This window comes from Muntiacus reevesi, chromosome 4 (assembly GCF_963930625.1).
Source record: "Muntiacus reevesi chromosome 4, mMunRee1.1, whole genome shotgun sequence".
NCBI classification, from domain to species: Eukaryota; Metazoa; Chordata; class Mammalia; order Artiodactyla; family Cervidae; genus Muntiacus; species Muntiacus reevesi.
The window spans coordinates 2210838-2220682 of record NC_089252.1 but is presented as its reverse complement, the minus strand read 5'-3'; the positions used below and the strand labels follow the sequence as shown (position 1 = coordinate 2220682).

Here is a 9845-nt window from a genome sequence, read left to right as displayed (position 1 = left end):
TGCTAACCGAACACATGTAAGACGTTCCCCAGCTAGTGAACACCCACAGAAGTTTCGAGAGAAAGCAAATGAGACCACTGACAGCTTTGGAAAACAGTATTAGGTTTCTTTCATCCAAAAAGTCATTGACAGAATTGTTATTATATAATTAGTGAGGCAAGTAATGATTCTTCTCTATTACCATTATAAAAACTATTGTAAGTAAAAATGTATTGGTATATGTTTGAAAATTGGTTCCATTTCCCCTCAGGCCTGATATAGTCCAGTAAAAATAAATAAATAAAAATAAGAGGGACTTCTCTGACCATCCAGTAGTTAGGGTGCTGCGTTTCCACTGCAGGGGTCCAGGTTTGATCCCTGGTTGGGGAACTAGGATCCCCCATGCAGCACAGAATGGCCAAAATAAACAAACAAAAAAAAAATGTAGAAAGAAAAAAGAAGATGCTATATTTTAAAGAATATTTAAAGTAATCATTAAAGTGTTGCGATTTCTTTGCCATCTCTCTGCTTTCATACAAATATTTATAGACAGCAATATACATATCTAATGTTAACGCTTTAGCTCTGTTAAAGATTTTAGAAATTTTTTAAATGTTAAAAAAGTACTATTCTGTTTGAAATCCTTTCATCAATCTTCAATTCAGTTCAGTCGCTCAGTCGTGTCCGACTCTCTGCCACCCCATGGACTGCAGCACGCCAGCCTCCCTGTCCATCAGCAACTCCCAGAGCTTGCTCAAACTCATGTCCATTGAAGCGGTGATGCCATCCAACCATCTCATCCTCTGTCATCCCCCTCTCCTCCTGCCTTCAGTCTTCCCCAATATCAGGGTCTTTTCTAATGAGTCATTTCTTCACATCAGGTGGCCATCTTAGATGACTTTAAAAAAACTTCATGGGTTTGAAATTGGAAAAAGCAGTTCTGATATACACATTTTTCCCCCTACTATTTGCAATGTACAGAGTTTTACACTGGTTTGGACAGTGCTTTGGCAATGAGTATCAACATGTAATTTAAACTGCCAGGGAAAAGCTAGAAAATACTACCTGTTAAGCTATGTGGACAAAAAAGGCTTTTCTCCATGTACTCTAAACATGAAAGGACACAAACCAGCAGAAATAAACGTTTAAATCAGAAGCATTTTATCATCTGCTATTTTGTTTTCCGGAACATTTTTTATAGGTGCTGGGCGCTTTGGATGGCTGTTTTTCAGAAGTAAAATCTCTGGAGGGCTAATTCCAACTTCATTTTCTTCCCAGTGTTGTGACCTCAAACCTCCCGCACCGCCTGGCCGTGGCTCTTCCTGCAGAGCGAGGCCCGGAGGCCCCGGGAGAGCCCGGGGGCAGGAGTCGGCCCGCGGCCGCTAGATGGCGGTACGTCCCCCGGGATGCGGGCGGGAAGGGCGGCGTCAGCGCGGCTCTCCCCGTCCGGGTCAGGCCCTATCCGCCCGAGCGCGCGTCCGCCCGGAGCCGCTGCGTTCCTTCGGAGGATGTTTCCAGGAACACTGGCGTCTCCCCCTCCAGGTCCATCCTGCCTGCCCCCGGACTCCATGTCTCCTCCACAGGCTTTTATTTAGGGGCACGGGGAGGCGTTTCTCCTTAGATTTTTAAACTTTTTTTTTTTTTTTAGCCTCTCAGCTTGTGGGATCTTATTTCCCTGACCAGGTATTGAACCTGGGGCCACAGTGGTAAAAGCTCTGAGTCCTAACCACTAGACCCCAGGGAACTCCCTAGATTTCTAAGGGGAGGTTTTTAACCTCTTATTCTCTTAGTTTATTTCTGAAAAGTAAGAGTCTAGACTTTAAAATTTTACTTAAAATGATTTGAGAAACTCATACAATATTTTTCTCCTGAAAATAGTTTTTATACATATATTGGATACATATACATATATTTTATACATATAAATGAGTTATACATTTATTTTATACATATAATGGTCTAAACACATTTATATATATTTATGTTTGTGTAGAATGTAGGTTTATACTGTTGTTGTTCGGTTGCCTGGTCGTGTCTGACACTTTGCGACCCCGTGGACTGCAAACGTGCCAGGCCTGTCTGTCCCCATCTCCCAGAGTTTGCCCAAATTCATGTTCATTGCATCGGTGATGCTGTCCAGCCATCTCATCCTCTGATGCCCTCTTCTCCTTTTGCCCTCAGTCTTTCCCAGAATCAGGGACTTTTCCAATGAGCTGTCTGTTCACATCAGATAATCAAAATATTTTATTGGTGCAAATAGAAATAATCAGAAGGTCAATTTTAAAAACCGAAGTGTTTGTATATTACCTTTAGTAAAGATGTGCTAAATAATTTTTTACGTCAATATTTAGAAATTTTTTAATCAAAAGAACTCTTAGTGTTTCACGGTATTGAGTATGTACCCTTTGATAGCTTTTAAAAGAAAACTGCCAAAATATGCTACAGTTCAGTTCAGTTCAGTTCAGTCGCTCAGTCGTGTCTGACTTTTTGCGACCCCATGAATCGCAGCATGCCTGGCCTCCCTGTCCATCACCAACTCCTGGAGTTTACTCAAACTCATGTCCATCGAGTCAGTAATGCCATCCAGTCATCTCATCCTCTGTCATCCCCTTCTCCTCCTGCCCTCAATCTTTCCCAGCATCAAAGTCTTTTCCAATGAGTCAGTTCTTCACATCAGGGGGCCACAGTACTGGAGTTTCAGCTTCAGCATCAGTCCTTCCAATGAACACCCAGGACTGATCTCTTTCAGGATGTACTGGTTGGATCTCCTTGCAGTCCAAGGGACTCTCAAGAGTCTTCTCCAACATCACGGTTCAAAAGCATCAATTTTTCGGCGCTCAGCTTTCTTCATAGTCCAACTCTCACATCCATACATGACCACTGGAAAAACCACAGCCTTGACTAGACGGACCTTTGTTGGCAAAGTAATGTCTTTGCTTTTTAATATGCTGTCTAGGTTGGCCATAACTTTCCTTCTAAGGAGTAAGCGTCTTTTAATTTCATGGCTGCAATCACCATCTGCAGTGATTTTGGAGCCCCAAAATAAAGTCTGACACTGTTTCCCCATCTATTTCCCATGAAGTGATGGGACCAGATGCCATGACCTTAGTTTTCTGAATGCTGAGCTTTAAGCCAACTTTTTCACCCTCCTCTTTCGCTTTCATCAAGAGGCTTTTTAGTTCCTCTTCACTTTCTGCCATAAGGGTGGTGTCATCTGCATATCTGAGGTTATTGATATTTCTCCCGGCAATCTTGATTCCAAAAATATGCTTAGGTTCCAAATATTCTGTTCTCATAATTGTATGAAAAATAAGCAGTGCTCACATTTCCTGACGTGAATAGGTATCACTGAGAAATTCAACCATCTTGTGGCTGTTTGCATATCATAGTAAAGCAATGAAGTACTGTCTTGTTCACACCAGCACAAGGTTCTGCACGTCCAGTGGGGGTGATATATCTCACTGGCATGGCACAATTATGGGACCTAGTGACAGCCCGTGTCAAGGTGGTGTATTCTTTTTAACAGTCAATTTTCCTACAGACTACCCCTTCAAACCATCTAAGGTTGCATTTACTACAAGAATTTATCATCCAAATATAAACAGTAATCACAGCTTTATATAGGGCTTCTCTGGTGGCTCAGATGGTAAAGAATCTGCCTGCCAGTGCAGGAGATGCTGGAGACCTGGGTTCGATCCCTGGGTCAGGAAGATCCCCTGGAGAGAAGAATGGCTACCCACTTCAGTGTTCTTGTCGAGAGAGTTCCATGGACAGGCTACAGTCACACACAGAGTCAGCCACCACTGAGCAACTAACACTTTCACTTTCCTGCAATCACAGTGGTCGCTTGTTTTAACTATTTCCAGGGTTCTTCTATCCATTTGTTCATGGCTATGTGATCCAGGCCCAGATGACCCCCTAGTGCCAGAGGCTGCAGGGATCTTTAAAGCAGAGATAAGTGCAACAGAACGTCTTGAGAATGAACTCAGACGTATGCCCTGTGATGTTACCTTAAAGTCAGAGTAACCTGTGTTATAGCTGGAATAAGCTTTAAATTACTGCTAAAATGTGTGTGTTGTATTAAGTACGTGGTAATTAATAAAACTATAATGCCATATTCTGTTATACTTCCTGTAAAATATGCAGTTGCCAATTACCAGAAGCTGACTCAAGAATCTAAGCCAATTTATTATTAAGATGATGTTTTCACTTGTTTTATTGACGTAATAGTTGATTTCCAATGTTGTGTTACTTGCTGCTGTCCTGCACAGTGATTCTTTTCATATTCCTTCCCATGATGGTTTATCCCAGGATGCTGAATACAGTCCCGTACTCTACAGTAGGACCTTGTTGTTTGTCCGGTCTCTATATACCAGCTTTGCACCTGCTAACCCCAAATCAACAATCCATCCCTCCCCCACCCCCACCCCTGACAACCACGAGTCTGTTCTCTGGGGCTGTGAGTCTGTTTCTGTTTTGTCGATAAACTCACCTGAGCCGTGTTTTAGGTTTTGTGTATAAGCAATGTCCTATGGTGTTTGTCTTTCTGACTTGCTTCATTTAATAGGATAGTTAAGAGAGTTTTTTTATGTTTTAAGCTTTCTGTGCTTTGGGCCGAGGCTCAGGATCCACCAAATGCTTCTGATATAGAAAACCACCTACCCAATGGCACTGACGCTGGTTTTCCTGGAGTTTTTGAGGCGAGCAATTGTATCACTTGTACAAGCATTCTCCTTAAAAACATCAATTATGTAATATATATGTTATTGTCAATTATTTATTTACAATATGAGAGCGCCTCATGGGACTTACTTTTTACAGCCATGAAAAATGCCTGTAGAATAATCATGAGCTAAAACATTGACTGTGTAGATCACAATAAACTGTGGAAAATTCTTCAAGAGATGGGAATACCAGACCACCTGACCTGCCTCTTGAGAAATCTGTATGCAGGTCAGGAAGCAACACTTAGAACTGGACATGGAACAACAGACTGGTCCCAAATCAGGAAAGGAGTTCGTCAAGGTTGTATATTGTCACTGTGCTAATTTAACTGATATGCAGAGTCCATAATGAGAAATGCTGGGCTGGATGAAGCACAAGCTGGAATCAAGATTGCCAGGAGAAATATCAATAACCTCAGATATGCAGATGACACCACCCTTATGGCAGAAAGCAAAGAACTAAAGAGTCTCTTGATGAAAATGAAAAAGGAGAGTGAAAAAGTTGGCTTAAAGCTCAACATTCAGAAAACTAAGATCATGGCATTTGGTCCCATCACTTCATGGCAAATAGATGGGAAACAGTGAAAACAGTGTCAGACTTTATTTTGGGGCTCCAAAATCACTGCAGATGGTGACTGCAGCCATGAAGTTAAAAGACACTTGCTCCTTGGAAGAAAAGCTATGACCAACCTAGGCAGCATATTAAAAAGCAGAGACATTATTTTGCCAACAAATGTCTATCTAGTCAAAGCTATGTTTTTTTCCAGTAGTCATAGATGGATGTGGAGTTGGACTATAAAGAAAACTGAGCGCCAAAGAATTGATGCTTTTGAACTGTGATGTTGGAGAAGACTCCTGAGAGTCCCTTGGACTGCAAGGAGATCAAACCAGTCCATTCTAAAGGAAATCAGTCCTGAATATGTATTGGAAGGACTGATGCTGAAGCTGAAACTCCAATATTTTGCCCCCTTGATGTGAAGAACTGACTCACTGAAAAAGACCCTGATGCTTGGAAAGCTTGAGGGCAAGAGGAGAAAGGGACAACAGAGGATGAGATGGTTGGATGGCATCACTGACGCGCTGGACATGAGTTTGAGTAAACTCCAGGAGTTGGTGATGGCCAGGGAAGCCTGTTGTGCTGCAGTCCATGGGGTCGCAAAGAGTTGGACACAATTGAGTGACTGAACTGAATTGAAAACATTGATCACACGAAGGCGCTCCTGACCCATTCTTACTGTTGTGAGTAATCCATGCCCCTAATTCCCCAAACAAAAGTAATGTTCCCTGGTTTTACATTGCATAAGGCAAAATGTAAACACAAATTTGTGTGCATACACACACACCAGACACACTTGTTCCCAGTATGTTGCTCACGTCTGGGTAACTCTCTCTTCCAAGTTCCTTAGCTAAAATAAAATAATAACACCATTCTCTCATAGTGAATCTTTAAAAAAAAATGTTCTAATATAAACCTTTTTCTCTGTAATGTTCTGGGTAATGCTTTCCTAAACTTTTGAACACTTGTTATCACTATAGCCAAATAGATTGCTGTTGAGGTTTAAATGACTTTATGCAGAGTTACTGCAAATACAATTTTTCTCAGACTTCAAGGGTCGTCTTTGCTTTTTCCATGAGCAATATCCACCTTGGTTTACATAACACGCACCAATGATTAATCAAGGTATACGGCAGCCTTGCTGTATATTTATAGATGGTTGTAGGTCTTTGCTCCAGAGAAGCACCCCATCTGGACACCAGTCTGGAGCTGAGTGTAAAATTAAAGGCGTGTTCCCCGTGCAGCCCCATGTATGAGCACCTGCCTCGTTCCTCGAGGCTGCCTGGGGTGCAGGCCTGGGTCATCTTCTGAGGTTTTGCAACTGATAAGGATGAGGACTCGTGGTTCTGAAGAGCGATTGCTTAACCTTTGCTAACATTTTCCCTCTTGAGCATGATTCTCTCAAAGGTCTCGCTGCAGGGCTTCTGCCTGAGCTGCCTGCGAGGGGGCGGCTGTTACCCGGGGGTTAGTGGAGACGATGGGGGTGTCTGTGACCTGCGTGCACCCTGATATCCCCTCGAGGCGGGCACTCGTAGGAGTGAGTGTCAGCGGTACACACGTAGCAAGTGGGCAAGCTGTGATCTGCAGTCGCTGCATTCACCGTGGGGTCTGCAGTGGCCCTGGCATCGGGACCGTCTGTGCTTGTTCCAGAGGCAGCGTCTACACAGAGATCTCGGGTGCCCACAGCCGACGTGAGAGTCTGACTGTGCGCTCGGGAAGGGCAGAGGACAAAGCGGGGTGCGGGGTGTCTTCTCCCGGCCGTGGGGCAAGAAGGCCCTCAGCAGAGGGGCTTCCCAAACAGTCAGTGCCTGCCCTCTACAGACGCAGGGGTGGCTCACACAGAAGAACAATCTTACTGCCGAATATATTTCTCCTTTTTCTGAGGCCTCGTCATCCTGGGGTGATGGGGAGATGAGTGGAGTATAAGTGCATTAAAAGCACAGTTGCTCTTTCATCCACACAGAAGCGTGCCGTGTAGGTGGGGATAAAGCCGGGTGAACAGGAGATTCTGGGGTCCTGTTGACTTTGTGGCTGTGCTGACGTTAGTGTCAGCACAACTGGATTCCTTTCAATTCCCCAGGTAGCCAGTGGTTTCTTTCGGCCACAGCACGTGGGCTCCTGTCTGCCCCATGCACACGTCTTCACTGCCACGATACTGAAGTGACAGGCGTAACATGCATGGGACTTGTGGCCTCCTCGTCTACAGCAAAGCAGATATTGATACAGATTGTTTGCGGACACTGCGGAGGGGCAACAGCTCGTGGGTGTTAGGTCTGGCAAATTCCATAGGCATGTGATACACATGCACATTTATATGTATGTATCATACATGCATGAGACTTACCAGATATATGTTTATACAGGTAATATATAATACATAAAACATACAGTATATATTTTATATACATATGGTGTAGTAATGCTAAATTTTGAGTGACACAAAAATGTTATGTCAGTTATTAATGGCATAGAATTAGAGTATTCCATACACATTTGTGAGTACTACATACACACATACAGGCATATATGTATGTATCATACATATATGAGATTTACCAGGTATGTGTGTATATATGTAACACATAAAAGATATAGTAATATGTACTTTATATGTAGTCCAGTAATTCTAAATTTTAAATAACACAAAAACATTATCTATGTAAGCTACTAAGGCCCACAGAATTAGACTCTCTCTCTCTCTCACACACACACACACACACACACACCTGTGAGCTAGCATTCTCTGGTGCATCACTAGGCACCGGGAACTTCCCGGGGTCTCTGGCACCCCCCGATACCACGCAAGTCTTGAGCAGAGGCTCTCTGCCTCCCTGGTTTCTCACCGGTGCTGTGTTCTGCATGTTGAATGGTTCTCAAAGGCTGGCATGTTTCCTCACTGAATTCAAACAAACTTCATCTGATACCTAAAAACAATGGCCCTCATTTGCTAAGCCTGCCAATTTTGCTTTCAGCCTGAGAACTCCCTGCTGCAAATACACACATCTTCCCCGAGTCCCACATCCCCGAGTGTCTGCACCCCAGTTGTCACAGCAGAGCAGGCCCCAAGCCTGCCTTCTCTCCGGGCTGTCGCTGTCACGGCCGCTGCTTCGGAAGCTTTTCCAGTGAAGCCATTTTCTGCATTTCTTGGCTCAGCCCCTTGGACCAGCATGCCTGCTCTGAGCGGCGCTTGCAGCACGGCTGATTTCAGATGCTGCAGAAAGGAGGACCAGCCCAAGAACCACGCACAACAAATTTATCCTATCCATTGTAAATGCGTGCACGTTAAGTCAATTCAGTCATGCCCGACTCTTTGCGACCCCCGTGGACTGATGCCCGCTAGGCTCCTGTCCATGGGATTCTCCAGGCAAGAACACTGGAGTGGGTTGCCACGCCCTCCTCCAGGGGATCTTCCCGACCCAGGGATTGAACCTGCACATCTTATGTCTCCTGCATTGACAGGCTGGTTCTTTTACCACCCGTGCCACCCGCCTCTAAGCTAAATACATTCTCACTAATTGCATTAACCTGAATCTATTTTAATTTGATGCCTTCCTGCCATCATTTTAATTCCTGATATTTTGAGATACCAAGAAACAAAGGATCAAGTTTAGAAGTGATTCTAGGATCTGCAAGATCTTCTCTCTCAGGCCCTGTAAACTCTGGATGTCGCTATGCAGAATGTAGACAGCTCTTCTGAGGACAGAATGGGGAGGGTTAATCCCTCTAGCCCTCATCTGAAGGGAGGAGTGACAATAAGAAAGATAACAGTTATACAGTGAAGCATCATTACATAATTACTGCATCTAATGTTTCCCGCGTATAATGTTCAAGTTCAGAAATCTCAGCCAGGGGCCCATAAAGCAACTCTTGCGTTTTATGTTTTTCTGCTTATGCTGGTTTATTTCACTCTTTTGGATTAAAAATGTAAAAATAATTTACCAAAGTAATAATTCGGGCTGATGAAGCACTTTGTAGCTTATGACCACCAGCACACTGCTATCACAGGATGGTCAGAGCAGACTGGACTCCAGTGCAGTTATGGGAAACTGAGGGAGAGAGTCTTGTAGGCTGGAAGCTCCCGGAGGGCAAGAAATACATGGCTGAGGAATGTGCAAACTTGTTAAACCCGACACAACCGCGGATGGTGGCAGAAGTGGCGGTGCTCTGGTCTGGAGGCACCAGTGGGCTCACATTTACACAAGGATGATGTGTCCCCGGCACCTCTTCATGGGTGGTGACATCACTATCTGGAAAGATGAATCATGACCGGCATCCATGAAAACCCACTCCGGCCCTGGTCACTTCTGCCCCTGGGTCTCCAGCCTGTGACAGTCAAGGTGGGTGCGGGTGACGCTTTGCCTCGGTCACCCCTCCAGATGTCTCCTCACCCCACCTATCCTGTGATGGATCTACAATCTACTATTCTGCTCCTTTTTGTACCATCAGGAGAACCGAGTGCGTTGTCACGTGGCAGAGCTAGAAAGTGGCGGTGACAGGCCTGGTCAGAAGCTCCCCCCGCCCAGGGACACCAGCAGGAGCACCAAGTGGAGAGAGTGCTCAGCTGGGGGACAGATGCCTGGCCCCTC

At 44.5% G+C, this 9845-nt stretch overlaps 1 pseudogene; it reads left to right on the top strand.

Moving 5' to 3' along the window:
• The first annotated feature begins 3438 nt into the window (after positions 1-3438).
• LOC136167607 (ubiquitin-conjugating enzyme E2 D3-like) lies at positions 3439-3983 on the top strand (annotated as a pseudogene).
• The last annotated feature ends 5862 nt before the right edge of the window (positions 3984-9845 follow it).